The sequence below is a fragment of the Pinus tabuliformis genome, chromosome 9, assembly GCF_031772625.1.
Source record: "Pinus tabuliformis cultivar Carrire ecotype Pingquan chromosome 9, CPIR1, whole genome shotgun sequence".
NCBI lineage: Eukaryota > Viridiplantae > Streptophyta > Pinopsida > Pinales > Pinaceae > Pinus > Pinus tabuliformis.
The window spans coordinates 1,902,333,774-1,902,351,761 of NC_142307.1; the positions used below are offsets into that span (position 1 = coordinate 1,902,333,774).

A 17,988-nucleotide genomic window follows, 5' to 3' on the forward strand; every position below is an offset into this window, starting at 1 on the left:
TCAATTTTGTCATATGACTATTTATGGAAGTCAATCTTCTCAGTTGATTGGAAAAGTAAATAAATATCATCATATGCATCCAATCAGTCCAAGATAATAACACATCGAGATCCCATTAAAATCTAAATTGCTACAAGGCTGCGCTACTCTACAATTAAAAAATCAACAGTTTTGGTTTCTCTATTGTTCTCCACTTCTGAAGTAACTCTTAGAAAGCTCAGCAAGGCCTGGAAAAACTTCAGCAAAACTAAGTTCTACAGCAGACACGTCATTTCTTCTTTGCTCCCCTTGCAGCCTGTTGTGCAGGTGCTATCGGTGCCTCAGTCGGTCTCTGGGCCAATCTTTCTTCCCTCGATGTTACAATCTTCCCACAACAACCATATTTGACTCCATAAAATATTCAGACAGCTTCCAAAACAGCGTCCAAAAACGCATTCAATAACTTATTCAACCATCGCAAAAGAAAGTTTATTGAAACAGCGCATTGAAGACATACGATTTCATATACAATACTAAACCCTGACAATACTGTAGATTTGTAAAGCCGATTTTACCTTTCCTTCATGGTTTTCTTCAAGTGCAAAAAATCTGATTTCAAAAACCCAAAGACGCGTATTACAGTACCCGATATTTTAGAGGATGTATGGTTTAAGAAAGGCTACAAGCCACCCAAGTTTCAAGAAGACGTGGATATAAATCTGGATGATGTGGATGCCGTTTTCAATGACTCTGAGGACCATCTTGTAACAGAGAAGAAAGAGACACAGCCCGTGTTAATGAATGCATTTGAACTTATCTCCAAGTCACAAGGTCTCAACCTTGGCATTTTGTTTGAGAGCAATATGGGTCTTGTTAAGCGAGAAACAAGGTTCACATCCAAACACCCTGCCAAAGAGATAATATCAAAAATTGAAGAAGCTGCCGGACCTCTTGGATTCAGTGTCCAAAAGAGGAATTATAAGATGAAGCTGCAAGCTGCCACGACTGGAAGAAAGGGGCACTTATCCGTAGCTACAGAGATATTTGAAGTAGCTCCGTCGCTTTTCATGGTTGAGCTTCGTAAAGCCGGAGGTGACACATTGGAATTTCACAAGTTCTACAAGAATCTTTCAAGTGGGATAGAGGACATTGTCTGGAAGTCTGAAACGATCATGGAGCAGAGGGACTGCGATGGCTGGAGAATGTTCCGCAGCGCACCAAGAATTCCCCTCGAAAGTTTCAAATCAATTCGGATAGCAAGAAGAATTTGCTTGAAAACGTTACCATGCAGATGCGCAGGGAATCAATGTCAGAGCCAGAAAACGTTACCATGCAGATGCGCAGGGAATCAATGTCAGAGCCAGGCAGAGGCAGAGCAGGTGTAGCAGATGCAGGTCAGAGCGCTGGCAGTTAATGCGCAGAGAGACAGAGGACAACAACAGAAATTAATCAATGCGCTAACGTTCAAGGGAAGAGAATGTCAGGACAGAGAAAGTCAGGACAGATGTGCAACAGCAGCAGCTAATTATATGGAGCAGCGCAGGAGCAATGGACAGAGATGTCAGTCAGGAGTAGCGCGTTAGCAACAAAAACGTACACAGTGACAGAGATAATGAAGACCACATCAGCGCTATTCAAGGCAGCTCAGACACAGAATTATGGGCAGAGGTGCAGGACTGACATGCACATAACAGGCCACAGAAAAACAAGCGGCTCTGATACCATGTTAAACACACATGGACAGCAAAGAATAGGAAAGATAAATCAGTGAGTACATTTTTTATTAACAATAGATATACATTTATAGTACAAATATGTGACTCTTGGGTTTCAGATCCCAAGGTCTCTTGGACTCCTTTTGTCCATTCGACTTCCACACTAACCCACTTAGGATTAGGTGTCCAACACTCCTATTTGTTAATTATTGAACAAAATTATTTATTGTTTCATACAGTAAACATTGAAAAGAATACATTGTAGCCTTCACCATTTAAATAAAATGCGGAAACAAGAAACTGAACAAGAAAGAAATACACAACACATCTACACAATTATTTTTGGACAAATGTCCTCACAAAAACCCAGTGTTGAAAAACCGTTGCAGCAGCTCTGAGGGTTTTATTATTATGCAAAAGTAATTTATGTCTACAATCTCTGGATGCCTTCTTGGCTATCTAGTGCAGAGAATATCACTGACAGAGAGATAAGTGAGATTACCTCACACTATCACTGGAGATCTGACTGATCCAGCCACTGAATTAATAGCCCCTGGCGGCCTCTGCGCTACCACTGTGTCAGCCCAACGTCACAGCCTCTAGGGACTGCGTCACCCCTTTTGTTGATCGATTTGCTGCCCGGGAACTTCGATTTTCACCTCCCAGTCTCGCACCCCGGCTTCCAACCTCTGAAATCAATTCCTTCACCAAATTTTCAGACCTCCTCAAGGCTCTACGTGGCCCTGCATCAACCTCTTCTGGCTCTGCGCTGCCTCTCCCGAATCTCTCTCTACCTTCTCTGCTGAGTATTTTTTGGATCAAGAGAAATCTCCAACCGGAACTATCCCTGCCCCTCACTGCAAAAGCTCACTTCGAATTTCTCACCGGCAGTTGCTCTGCTTCAGAAATTCGATCTTCTTAACTCTATTTGATGTGTTCTCCAAATGTCCCTCAAGCCTCTTCTTATATCTTTCTATTAAACAACCAACGGCCCAACTTAACTTCTAATCAATGGCTTAGATCATTTTGGCTTTATCCTCATCTTCTTCTAGAAGTTACGCCCACAGTTTAGATTAATACCCATTAATTATTTTAATTTCCTATGTTTAGACTTAGGGTCCCATTAAAAATAATTAATTATTTTAACAAAACTGCCTTCGGGTGGAATTTCCCAAAACGATTTCTGGGTATTAGAGAATGCATGTGTCTAAGCCTCCCTAAAAATTTTGAGACTTAGAGTACATCCAATGCTACCAGAAATCAACACCAAGGTGATGGCCATGGATGGGGTAGAGCTCATGTGTCAGCTTTTGCCCTCGTGCTAATTATTTTTGTCCCAGCCATCTTTTGCATTTTGTGGTACAATTTCCTGTTAAATGTGGCCAATTATGCTTTTTCTTCTCTTTTTAGTTGCTTCAACCTCTGGGGCATCATTCTAGCCCTGACCCAAGGTGGGGGCAAAAGGGATAGGGAGGCTAGCCCTATGTGGAACCAGGTGGGAGGAATGATGAATGGGGGTATAGTGAGTGGAAAGGGAGTAGTATGTGCGGGTAAAGGAGTGGGACCACGCACCCAAAGTCAAGGTTTCCCAAGTAGTACCACCACAGAACCAAATGGTCAATAAAGTAGATCCCACGGGACTAAGATCCAAGGGTAACAATCAAAAGAGATCAAGGGGACATGAGCACAAACTAAGCCCACTTCTACCAAATCCTCCCACCAATCCATACCTAGAAGTATCCATGATAAGTAAACCCAATACTCAATTACCAAATGACAAGACATACCTTTAGATTCGGGAGGCCCACCTTCAAACATACGATCAATACAGGTGGGTGAGGGACCACATGGCTGGCTCAAGTGGCAGAGAAATGGCACAACAAGCTAGTAGGAGGCATCAAGGGGCTATTGGCTGCCGGCTGAAGTTCATCATGGAGAAAAAATTCTCCTGGGGATATCACCCACAAAGTGGTGGGTAACAAGAACCATTTAAAAAAGTTAATTATTTTATTAAATCATCTCTATGTGGAATTTTTCCAAACAATTTCTGGGTATCAAAGAATGCATGTGTCTTAGCCTCTCTGCAAAATCTCAAGGCAAGAGCACATCCGATGCTACATAAATTAACACTCCCTCTTAGCGAGGAATGTGCTTTAATGATGCAACCCACTGAAGCATCACTCTGTCTCTGCACCATCTCCTGCTGCGTTGTTTATGTTTGGCTCTACTGCCCACCAACTATTGCACAACTCTGATAAGAGTTGCGTCTGTGTTGCTACTAACCCTGCTGAACTGTTGTCAACTACTACATCTACATTGCAACCCTCTCTCCATCTATTGTTGCTGCAACTACAACATCTGCAATGGAAAAGCATCCAAAATATTGAACCAACTGTGTTCAGTATGATGCATTTGCCGTCCGAGTTTTGACTGCTGCTAGTCTCTATGCTGTCACTAAAGAATCTGCGTTGCTACTGACTTTGCTCTGTGCCAACTGCACTTCTGCCAACTCTGCTCTCTGTTGCCCAGTATCTGACCTACTACTAGCTACTGCATCTATCACTCTAGCACCTGACAACACCAACTTCCATTGATCCATCCTGCTACTGCATACCATGGGCTCCCATAGCAAGGTATTGATTCATGAGGTGGACCTACATGTAGCTCTCTGGGGCTACAACTCTAAATCACCCCACCTCACCCCTAGAGGCATCTCGGCAATCATGGAAAACTCTTCCTCCAATCTAGAGGATAGCCTATCGATTTCGGCAGATGCAGTTTGCTAATCCTGCTTCTCTTCCTTGTCCTCTTTATGAGAGGACATTGAGTGTTGTAGTGGCCCAACTCACCACACTTGAAGCATTTGATCTTCAAAATATTCTTCTTTCTTCTACGTTGCTCCTGCTGCCCCTTTGATGCAAGGTGCACATCCTCCTCTTGCTTCGTCTCACTGCTACTACCGCCACTGATTGTGGCCTTCACCATATCATGCTTCATCTCCTCTTGCTGCAGATCAGCCCATACACGCTCCCAATCTGGCAGTTTTTCTCTGCCCAGGATACTCTGGACAAAAACTTGTAATTCTTCAAAAACGTTAATCGTACAAACTCTGAGAGTTGGGGTGCTGACCCTACTGAAGTCAGCAGGTCACGGACATCTCGAAGCCTCATGAGGAAGGGGTCTACTCACTCCCCTTTCTGCATCCTCGTGCATCTTAACTTCTCCTCTAAGTACATATTTTGCTGCTTGGAAGATCCTTCGTATAGCGTAGCTAAGGCTTCCCGCATCTGCCTGGCAGTATCCTTGTCGGCTATATGGGATACTACATGATCTCAAACCCCGTTGAGAATGATCCTCTTAGAATTCGCCATCTCAACCTTGTACTTCTTGAGCGGATCTGCATCAGCAAGTACAGCTACCACACTATCGACATAAGTTTTGAGATCATGCTCATCTAGAAGGCAGGAGATCCTAGCCTTCTAGATCACATAGTTGGAGGCTCCATCCAACCGATCTTGATCTCTCAACCTAGTTGATGCCATCTCTCCTGAAAAATTCGAACTGCTCCCTCTTCTTCTCTGCGCAGCTGCTGCCCAGCTATTCGCACTCCCTTCTGGAGTGAGAAATCTTGCACACAACTACTATTGCTCTGCTAGAAAAATTCGGACTTCTTGGCTGGAAGTCCTCTGAGGAAGAAATTCCCTCAGTATGTGCTCTTCTCTCCCTCTCACGCTATTCTGCCAGCAACTGTTGCAAAATATCTGCGTTCCAGTTGAAGATCTACTCTGCAAGGAAAATACGCTACTCCCTTCTGCCTCTAGAAAGCTTCGATCTGGAAATCAAATTTCTCTGTCGACTCACTCAGAGAAATTGATCTTCCCTCAAAACTTTGACCTTCTTGGCCCAAGGACTGCGCTGCCTCTAGGGTTTCGAATTTTTTCCTCGACAATAATTTTGAACTCCCTCTCCCTTTCTGCAACTGAGCACTTCGCTCACGATCTGTGGTCCGATACCATGTGAAAAATCGGTTACCTGATTCCTACTGCAGCAAACTGATAATATTTCACCTACTTGTTAAATTACTTGAACAAGTTACTTGCAGGTTTCTACAGCAAATATTGAAATACATACATAGCAGCCTACACAAAATAAAATACTACGGAAACTAAATATGCATTAGAGAAAAATACACATATCAACACAATTTTTTTGGACAATGTTCCCAGAAAAACCAACATTGGAAAACCGATGCAGCAGTTGAGGGTTTAAATTATTATGCAGTAGTAAATCTAAGTACAAATCGTTGGATGCCCAAACTGGCTATCCGATACAGAGAAATGCTGACAAAGAGTTAGTGAGAAAAATCTCACACTGATTCGGGAGATCCAACATTGATCAGGGATTGGCTAGTTGGCCCCACACTGCCTCTGCACAGCTTTTGCATCAATCCTACGCAGATCTGCATCACACTAGCTAGGCTCTGTGTCACCTCCTCGGTTGATCTCCTGCCTGTTATCACTTGCCGCCTACACCTACCTACAAGTTAGTGAGAAAAGCCTTCAACCCCACAAGGTGTGGTTGGTGGCAAGGAACTCAGAGAAGGGGCTATGACACTAATCACAACTCTCTCCGTTTGAGCTAGTATCTCCTAAGTTAGCTAAGGGGGGTGGTCCCTAATGAAAAGTTAAGTTAAAAGATGTGAGTTTCTAGGAGAGTGTTATAGTGAAAACAGATTACTTTTAAGGATTTATGAGCAAATATGATGTGAGCAACTTGAAATAACAATGCCAATGACAAAAACCATAAAACCAATGCCTTATAAGGAATTTTCTCAACAATTTAAAAATATATTTGCTCAAAGTAAAATGCAATGCTCTCAAAAGAGAAAGCAAAGTAACCTTGAAATGTAAACAAAAATTGTTAGCACAAGATATGTAAGATACAAAATGCTTTTGAGATAATCAACTTTATAAATCAAAACATGTGAAACATATCTTGCCAAAACCCAAAAATTAGTAATTAACTTGGAAATGTAAAAGAAGGGAAGTGCTAAACCAAGACATCAATATGCAATTAGACTTGAAGCATGAAAAGAAAGCACTTGTTTGAAAGGGTTACAATACTTGCTTTTGGAATAGACTTTGCATATGAAAACTCAAACCATAAAGAGACAAGTAAAGTAAATGTAATGAAAAGTGCTCTTGGTTAATTTTATTAATTATCTCTACAACAAGATTACAATTTAACTCTTCAATCCTCAGACCTCTCCCTTGCCCAAAGATATGGATCTCACAATGAGGAGTCAATATGTTAAGTTTAGGTATGTTCTATGCTTAGAGCAATTTATTTCAATTTTCACAATTAGCTCAATATCTTTTCCAGATTAACAATCACATCAGCATTAAAGTAAACTGCAGATAAAACATAAACATAAATCGCAAAATACAAGCCAAGACAAGAGGACACAAGTTGTGGCGCTAGCCAGGGACAAACCCCAATGTGGGGAAACCCTTGATCAATTCTTCTTATATGTTCTTCAATAGTTCAGCAGAGAGAGAGAGAGTACATATACATCAGAAGTCAACATTTTGACTTGTCAAAATTAAGAGCAGAGATCTTCTCTAAGAAGATGTTACATGAGGTAGTTGATCTAGACTCAGGTGATTCCATCACCTTGTTGTACCTATCACTGTGTTGCACCATGTTGCACCATCATACCATGTCCATCATCACTGTGTTGCACCATGTTGTACCATCACCATGTCCATCATCACTATGGTGCACCATGCTGCACTATGCATCACTATGTTGCACCACTGTCATTGTGCACTATGCTGCACCACTGTCACTGTGCACTATGCTGCACCATCGCCATGTCCATCATCACTGCGCTACACAATGCATCACTGTGTTGCACCATCACCATGTCCATCATCAATGTGCTGCACCATGTTGCACCATCACCATGTCCATCATCACTATGCTGCACCATCACCATGTTCATCATCACTACGCTGCACCATGCTGCACTATGCATCATTGTGTTGCACGACTGTCACTGTGCACTATGCTACACCATCATCATTGTCCTGCACCATGCTGCACTATGCATCACTGTGTTGCACCATGTTGCACTATGCATCACTGCGCTGCACCACTGTCACTGTGCACTATGCTGCACCATCACCATGTCCATCATCACTGTGTTGCACCATGCTGCACTATGCATCACTGTTTCAGAGATTACCATTGATGTAACCTTCATTGAGATCATGATCTTCAACTCCAAGATCATATCTTGTGCCTGTGCCTTACTGTAGAGTGAGACGATGTATTGTATCAAGGCTAAGGTTGTTACTATTCCTGGAAGTACATCAAGACTGCATCATACTAGATCTGAATGATACCTCTTGAGACTGTCTGTCTCCATTCATAGGTATGCCTAGGATCTCTTGTACATCTCCGAGACCTATTACACCTTTAGAGTTATGGCAAGGTTGTAATACATATACATATACATAGTCTGCTATTCACTGTCTAGTCTTCACCATGATCAACGTATGTCATGACTGTTGCTATATCATTGTTATACTGAGATAGATATGTCGAGAATATCAACCTGTTGCTGCGTCCTTACACATGGTCATGACTGCACCTAAACCCAAGACATTGGTGCAGTCAATACCCTTATGCGGCTCTCTGTTTTAGGACAGCGTATAGGCTTCATTTGGACAGTGTTTAACATAAGGATGACAGCATATAGTTTAGGCATCCCTTCCATGACAACGTATAGGATTTAGGCCCATTTCATGACAACATATAGGATTTAGGTTACATAACAGCGTATAGGAGTTAGGCTCATTTCATGACAACGTATAGGATTCTCTATTAGGACAGCGTAGATGCTTAGGGCACTCATTCTATGGCAGTGTATACCCTTAGTGACTCTTCCTTCCACTAAGACCCAAACGAGTGGAGAGGAAGAGATGACAAGAGAAAATGTATGTTACTCAAATGACTAACAAGCCACCTCCTTTTATACTAAAACGTTGAGAACAAGTGGGGGCAATTTGGTTGCTAGCCAACCTTGACGAATTGTCCCATAACACAAATAAATTCATATCTCCATGAATACTTATCGGAATCGGATGATCTTTAGATCAATCCTATACCTCTCGATGAGAGGAATCCAAGAAAAATATCAGCTACCATGGATAAGAAAACCCACATGGAGTTTGGCCCTCGTTGCCAATTTTAACACTCCCTCTCAACTAGGGAGAACTCCATCCGCTGATCCATCTGTCCGACTATACTATCTCTGCCATTAGTGCCCTACACTGCTCTACTCTGTTGAACCATGAAGAAGAAGAATTGATCGAGAATGTTTCATACCATTCTCTGTTGACCCGAGGTCAGTTCCATATGAAGAGTGTGTCATACCACTCTTACTGACCGAAGTCAGTTTCATTTATCCCAAATCAATATCACAAGAGAGTGTCTCAAACCACTCATACTGATCCTAGATCAATGGAGGTCATCCTAGCACAGGGAGTACAGTAGATACAACGATGCATCCATCGATAGTACTACTGTGGTCCCTAACCCCATTTCCCTGCTCATTGGCCAGATGAGAGGTATTTCCCATGAGTCCTAGACTGCATGGGTAGGACGCCTCGACAGGAGAACCAATCATCTTATCCCTAAGTCGCCACGAGGTATCACAGGGGAAGGCTGAACCATTCACCCTGTACACAACGCACCATTAGGGGAGGGTGAGTCGCCCTATAATTGCTTGTTGCTCTAAGCAGTACCCCAAGCCCCCCAGAGCTCAATGCATGCATCATGCAGGATCCTCATAAGAGGGTCTCTCAACGACTCCCAGTCATTCGGGAAAGTCACAAATTTGACCTTTCCCCGGGGCTTCTGCGACCTATACATCAATCTCAATGTCATAGAGCCTCCTCGCTCATCGATGTACCATATCCCAGACAAGGTAGTATCTGATGTCTATATGCTGGAGCAATCATAGAATACGGGAATCCTCAACAATCGAATCCCCCTCTGGTTGTCACAGAAAATCAAGGTGGTATTCGTCATGTGTCAAATAGCTTACTGAGGAGCTTCCACAACCAAGGAGCTTCATACGAGGTCATACTCGTAGCTATGTATTAGGTCTCAACAGTGTTTATAGCAACCGACTTCTGCTTCGTACTCATCCAGGATATCGAAGTAGAACCAAAAGAGAACCAGCACTCAGAAGTGCTCTTGCAATCCTCCACACTGCCTACCCAGTCAGCATTCGAATAATCATGCAGCTTCACATTTCCAGCAGTGTATCTCAATCCATGAGAGATTGTACCCTTAAGATATCTCAGAAGATTCTTGGCACCAATCCAGTGAGGCTCAACCATATATGAACTCATCATACTAATTGCAAATCATATGTCCGGACGGAAGTTCACCAAGAACATCAACACGAATGAGTTTATGAAACTCAGAGCTATTTCCCAAATCTTGTCTAGCATCACTACCATATAACTTCTGAAAGTTAAGATCCTCGAGGTAGTCACGAGCTTGCAGTTTACTATTTCACATCCAGAATCCAACTCCCTCTTACTTCTACAAATGAAAGGGTCTACACCTGTCAAAAATAGGTCGTCCTCAAAAGGTGCCGGTATGAGAGGTCTATCATCCACAACCTTCGAGCAATGGTTTGGATCGGCTTCACTCCTAGTGAATCTTAGCTTCATCAAACAGCGATCAATCCTCTCATATCAAGCCCGAGGTGTTTTGCTTCAAGCCATAGAGGGCTTTCTTCCACCTGCATACATGAGATTCCCGATCATGAATCTCAAACCCCCATGGAGTTTGGCCCTAGTTGCCAGTTTTAACACAATAGAGGAGTAGAGGGTCCCTAATATGTCTACTTCAATCAACTTATGTTGGAGTTAAAATTTTAATGAGGCTTGGGGTCTTCCTATACTAAAATGCCTAGATGAAATGCATGTAAGTTTTTCCCCAAAAGAGAGATTGATTTGCAATGCTTGAAAATGAAATAGTGTTCAACATAAGTTGCAATTATAACCTCAATTGGAGAAATAAAATTAGCTTACAAGTGTTGCATGTGTCTCATCAATGAATTAAAATGATACAAGTAATTTGATTGAAAGTAAAATTTGTTTCAAATAGACAATGACAATAAATTGCTCCAATATTCAAGATAACAATGTAGCATAAAAATGAAGCATGTATTCAAGTGCTCATGAAACAATTTACCAAGGTAAATGGAAACGAATCAAAGTTTGTTAAGAATATAAAATGTTTGAATGTAAAGGATGAATTGCCCAAAGTAAAGTGTAAGCTTGTAGCTCCAAGCAACAATGAGATAGAGAATGCAAAGCTCAAATGAAATTGTAACAAACTGACTTAAAAAAATGAAATGTGATAGTGAGGTTGTGTTAATTCCCAATTAAAGCATGCATGTAAGTGAATGAAGTATAAAAGCTTAAACCATACAAATGTCAATCCACCCACGAGAAACCTCCTTCTAAATGGGGAGATAGGATATCATCGGAGAAATCCCAAGCTCCCACAAGCAAATTAGATATTTTATTAATATTACAATGAGAAGAGGGCCCTTCAAAGTCCTCAACTAAACTTCAAAGAGAGTCCTCATAATAATTGTTTGAAACTTGGACACTAGACCTTTCTTGAGAAAGTAGTGACAAGATCTCACAAAACTTATGCAAGGGAAACAAGGTGTGAGTTTCCTCCAAATGCCCATGGCTTAGAGAGGAAAATGGGCAACCCTCTAGTGAACTTGACTTGGCCAAAATAAGCCTCAAAAGGGCTCATGAAATCCTTGGAAATTGAACCCCCAACATTTGTCAAAGGTCCTACAAACATTTGTTGGATGTTGCGGGAGGTTGCTCTTCAAAATCTGTCACACGAGTTAGCAAACAATCCAAACAATGACTGAAAAATAAGTTCAGTATTAGTGAAAAAATCAACAAGATAAAATGTATATATACAATTATAATTTACAAAAGGCTAAGCTAAAGAGTGAGAGCAAACTCTCGTCTTTGCTTAGCCATCTTCAAGCTCTTAGATAGCAAAGGAAAGAAATGAAGTACAATGTTTTTTTAAAAGAGATTTAAATTTAGAAGTGTTCGGCTTGTGTACAAGCTATGTGCCAAAAACCCTGCAAAACCACTTTGTAAGATAAGACTATGAAGGCTTAAAGAACAAATGAGAGCTCCTTTAAGAATGTATCAAGAGTGGGTTGGTCTCTCCAAAAACTTCCCCTCACGCTTGATTTTGTGATCCCAACAAGATGTTCCCTCTACAAAACTTCAATCAAGAATTAGTTCCATATAGATTTAGCAATAAACAATGATAAGAAACTCTAGAGATTTATTTAAAACCAACTAGAGCATTTTATACCTAAAGCATACTTCTAAATCAAATGTCAATACAAGATAACTCTACATTAACAAATCTATAAGAGCATATGGAAACAAATTAGATCAAAGCATGAGTAAAAGGAATTATACCAATGATCAACAATTCATCACACTCTAAAAGGAGGAACACCTCATGAATGAAACCCCAAAGTCTTTATTGATATTTTTGAAAGTGTACAAGGCACCAACACTTCCGCAAGCACAATAGCTAGTAACAATATGATACAATAAGAGAGCCCATGGCTCTATTATATAAAGAGTTGGGAGCAAATCCCAATGTAAAAGTGATTAAAAAAGTGGCCTAAGGTGACAATCCCAAAGAGAAATTTGAATTTGTTGAATGGAGCTTCAATGTCAAGTGTAAAAATCAAATCCTGGCAAGTGGACATCATTTGTGCCAAATTCAAATTTTATGATAAATGACAAGTGTAGATGGGTGGTAACCCATGTGGGGACAAATTCGAATTTATAAGTAAGCAGCCTTCTCATTTAATGCCAAAAATTCAATTTTATTTCAGTACATGTCCTTTCCTTGATTTTAAGAGTCCACGTCACCTTGGGACTTCACTTTAACTCCCCCATCATTTTCCACCTCATTTCCACAACATTTAGCATGTGTGGATATTTATTTTTCTCCATTTATTTAATTTATGGCTTAATTAATTGTCAAATTTCCCACTAAACTTAGGAAAAGTGGGTTTTGAGGGTTCAAAACACATTTTTAGCCCCTCAAAGTATGTTAGAGTAGAAATTCGAAGGTGAGAGGTGCAAATTTCATTACTCATACTCCATACAACTTCTCTAGACATCACTTATTACATTACAAATACAATTTTATTAGCAATTTTCGCAGTGCGGAAAATCTAAAAAATTAAAAAATGACTACTTAGACCTAACCAAATTCCATGAAAATTTTTGTGTGATCTAGTATGGTAATATACATCGATTCTAGACACTAAGATGTATTAGGGGCTCAACCTTTAAACCGTCACCCTGACTTTGGGGTAAAAATTGAGTGAAAAAACCCAGAAAATTATCAGCCTCTGAAAAAGAAAGGATAATTAACTAGATTAAAAAAACACTCCAAGATGTACTCATTTGTTGATCAAGTCCCAACATCCTAGACCTGTTACAGACTCAAAACTCGTCATTACTAGTATCACTTATTACAATTCCCCGCAGGGTGTGGAATCTGGGTACAAGAAAGATGATGAGAAAATAGTAGAGTTAAAAAACTCTATTGATTGATGATATCTTATGGTACAAGTGTCCATTGGTACATCCTAAAGCATATAGTCTTATATAATCATCAAGTGCCACTCCAATGGTCAACACTGTTGTCTGGAAATTTGACCTTCCAACCCTCTAGTCTCACACCCCAGCTTCTGACACTGAATCTCGACTCTCCCAGCTAGATTTCGAACTCCCTCTGAAGCTCTGCGCTACTTCACTGAACTTCTTTATGCCCTCTCTGCTTTGCACTCTCCGGATCTGGAAAACTCTCCTCCGGACTACTATCCCTGCCCCTCACTGCAAGAAGATCACTCGATCTCACTCCGGCAACTCAACGCTGCTACTCTTGAGAAATTCGATCTCTGGTCTCTCATTCGATGTGTTCTCCAAGTGCCCATAGAACTCCTTATGATCTCTCGTTGGAGCTGCAACAGCCAAGATTAAAACATAATCAAGGGCTAAGATTAATTGGGAGTTGATCCTCGTCTTTTTCTAGAAGAGTCACGCCTGATTTAATTAATACCCTCTAACTAACCAAATTTCCTAAGTTTAGACTTAGAGAACCATTAAAAAAAATTTAATTATTTTAATTAAATCATCTCTAGGTGGAATTTTCCCAAACAATTTATGGGTATTGGAGAATGCATGTGTCTTAGCCTCTCTGCAAAATCTCGAGGCAAGAGCACATCCGATGCTACATAAATCAACATAGTCAACCTCCTCGTAATTCGAAGTATTAGCTTCATTTTCTTACTTGAGCAAATTCCATGGATAAAGACAAATCTGCACATCTGGCAACTCCATTGGAAGAACGAAGACCTATTTCTTCTTTGAGCTTCAAGGTTTCAATGCTTGTAGGATAAAGCAAGCAACTCTTAAGGCATTTTGAATTCACCCTAGCAACACCCCATTTGGTTGTTATGCAAGACTCAAGGCAATGGCTCCTTGGGATCTACATTAGATGTACCCTACTTTGGATGTCAAGGATATTCCTAGATATCCAAATCATTGGGATGCAAATTCTATATCAAATGTTCCAAAGTTCGACGGTGATTCATCTTCAGTTGTGGATCATGTTTAAAATTCATTAAGTATGCTTCAAAGCTAAACGTGGTTCATGAGGATTCTCTCATGATATTTTTTATTAATTCTCTTGGGATTGATCAAAGAGAGTGGCTTAAGTATTCTTATGGAGCTAAAAGCATCCCTTCCATTCAGATACTTATTAAAAAATTCTTAAGCATTAGGAGCCATGGTGCAATGTTGAAGGTATCCTTAAAGGTTTAACCCTATCCCTCCAAGAGGGATGCCTCCTTGACCATGTTGAAGAAGAACACCATGGCAAGAGAAAAAATCCCTTTTGGATCATCAAGATGAACATATTGAAAGTGACCTTGAAGATGACCCAGGAAGGGAGCATGGTGAGGATCCTAATGAAGATGATACCTTGACAAGTGAGTTGAGGCAAGCCCTACGCTTTTCATGGATGTTAAGTTTGATGACACACTTTTTGAAGACCATGAAAAGGGTGATCCCGTGAATTCCCTAGAGATTAACATTGATGATTTTTTACATATTGAATATGGGAAGTGGGATATGAGTAGCCATTATTTTGAAAAAGATTTGATTTATGATATTGATGATAATGTTGACAATGACCTTGTCTTGCCTTGTACTTCATACAATTGGGAAGACATGATTGTTGATGAATTTGAGCCATCCTTAGATCTTCTTCTTGTCGTCCCTCAATCATATTCAGATTCCATGACTTGCGAACATGATCAACTAACTTCGGCTACCCCTTTTGAATCAAATTCTTATGATGAGTAGCCTGTTTGTCGAGACCTTGCCCCCAAGTCATCTCCTTCCTCGTGCAACTCACAACACGTCTTAAGTGACATCAATGAGAGTTGTACACCAAAGATAGCTATTGTGTGTGAATTCCTGAAATTGATTATCGATTACTCCATATTCAGGTTTGTTAAAATTGGCAGCTAGGGACAAACTCCATGTGGGTCACCTTATTTATGGCAGATGATATTTTTTTTCGATTCCTCTCTCCGAGAGGTGTAGGATTGATCTAAAGATCATCCGATTCCGACATGTATATATGGAGATATGAACTTATTTATATTCTTGACAATTTGTCAAGGTTGGCCAACAAGCAAAACAATCATTTTCACTCCCAACTTAACCTCAACGTTGCATATAGAATGGCGTTATTTCACCATCTCATCCTCACATCCTTCTCTCTCCTCTCTTGTTTGGGTACGCATATCTGGAGCAGCTTCTCTCACACATGCGAAAGGAAGGACATTGTTTTCTGTTTAGGGTTGCGTTGACCGAGTTTGACCGAAGTTGCAGGAAGGCTATTTGGACAGCGTTGACTCTTCTTTGATTGCAGATTGGGTTAGGTTGCCTCTCCTTGGCAGGCCGCAGTTCTAGACAGCCACTTTGACCCTGTTGTCGCGCAGATTGGCACGACAACGCTCAGACCGGGGCTGTCACTCTGATCCCCGATCCCTCCGTTTAAGCCTGTCTCCCGCGGCTAAGGGGGGTAGTCCCTGTGAGATGATGAGACCAACTGTCAACCAGTTGGTTGGGAGACACGAGATACGATATAAAAAGCACTCGATGGATTTGATTAATTGAGCAGACCAGTGCCTTAAGAGATTATTATTGCAATGATTACTCGTTAAATAATAAGAAAGATGAATCGTGAACAACAATCATTTGTCATCAAAAGGTATCAGCGAAATCACATGACCAAAACGATATTCGGCAACTGAAAATTTTGAAGAGATAAATGCCTTAAAACACCCGAGAATCGCAAATCATTAACCAGAAATCGTATTCGTATCTCGACTTGAAAATTTTAGATCTCAGCATGAAAGATGATAATTCCCGAAAATCGCTGGATCTAACAAAGAAAATTTCCACAATATTTTTTATGCTTTTCAAATTTTTTTTTATTTTTATTTTTTTAATGATTTTTTAATTAAAATATTAAAACTAAAAAATCTAAACTAAGCAAAATTTCAAAACTATATTAAAATCTAAATAAAATAAAACCTAACTTAAACTAAAAGAAAGAATTAAAATCTAATTACAATCTAGGCTAACCTTTTTATTTATTTTTTTTTTATATTTTAAAGCAAAATAAAATGAAACTATTTAAAATAATCTAAATCTAGAACTCTAAAAAAATTTATTTTCTATTTTTAAAATTAAAAGATCCTAAACCTTTAAAATAACCTATATCTAAAATTAAAACTTAACAAAAAAAATACCTAAATAAAAAATAAAAAAAATCTAAACTAAACTAAGGTATAAACCAAAATCTACAAAATGTAAAATTAGTAATCTAACTCTTGATATATACAACAACAAAAAAAACTAACGTAAATGTTTTCCTTTATTTTATTTTTTTTTTTGTTTGATTGAAATCTAACTAAACGAAACTATTAGAAAAAAAGAATTAAAATTAAAAGAACGCAGATATATACATGACCACAAATAAAATCGATTTACCTGAACGTGTTTTTTTTTTACGCATGCCCACAGAACCTCGGCCAGCACAAGAGGAATAGGAATAAGCGAATTTTACCTGGTTTTTTAAATCGGTTTAGGCACATTGACAGGTTTACCAGATCGATTTGAGCTCAGAGAATACTCCCTCAAGCCGTCAAGGAGTTACGTTGTACGCCCCTTCAGCTTACCCTATGATTTTCATAGCCTGCTCTGACTGAAAACGTGACTCTGGTGTTTGATTTTGCTCTGCGCAGATGTGTAAAACAAACCCATAGAAGACAGCTTACAACAAAACGCATCCAAAACTGGTCACGAATATTGCGTGGGAACACTAGCCGTCAATCAGAAAACGATAAACAAGCGCTGACCAAAACAACGCATCACCATTCCAGCAATGTCACCTGGCATGCGATATTTCTCAACTGAATCGGAAGCAATTCACGTTATCACCTGTGTAACTTCACCAGAAATTCGATGGCCAGAAGGGGACGGATTTCGTTTTAGATTGGACCTGCTACCTGACGCTATGCATATACAAACCAACCCCGTATAGATTTCGTTTTGCAGCTCTTTTCTCTCAACGGCTATCAGCTACATGGAGCAATGACGTGGAGGGACTTACGCAAATTTTGCAGGCAGCCTAACATTTTTTTTTACGTGGGTAACAGAACAGCAAAACCCTTGCATCCAAATATGTTCCCTTCAATACGTGATTTCTGGGCCTTAATGCTTCTACGGCCAGCCAAACAAATAGTCAATAAATCAACGCAGCACCCAAAGGACCGAGAAAACTCCAGATCTTGTCTCAAGCCTGTAACCTGCAAGAAGAAAACAAAACCCGACAGATATACACAAAATTTTAAAGTAAAACCCTTCAAAACTAACCTAAAATCAAAAAAAAATTGCAGTAAACCCTAAAACAGCTAATAAATTTACAGATTTGGCCCCTTAACAGCCAGATTTCAGCAATAGGCACAGGAAAATTTTAAAGAAAAGAAATTTCAGATTGTCACTGTGAAAAAACTTCAGAAATTCTCTCATGCAGATCAGAAAAATAAAATCGAATG

The 17,988-nt window shown here is 40.0% G+C and overlaps 1 protein-coding gene and 1 pseudogene across 7 annotated transcripts in view; one reads left to right on the forward strand and one right to left on the reverse strand.

The window, feature by feature from the left end:
• LOC149156541 (uncharacterized) overlaps positions 1–17,988 on the reverse strand; it is a 488,936-nt gene that overhangs the window by 430,017 nt on the left and 40,931 nt on the right. The window lies entirely within an intron of this gene.
• Positions 564–1,364, forward strand: LOC149156542 (CBL-interacting protein kinase 32 pseudogene; annotated as a pseudogene).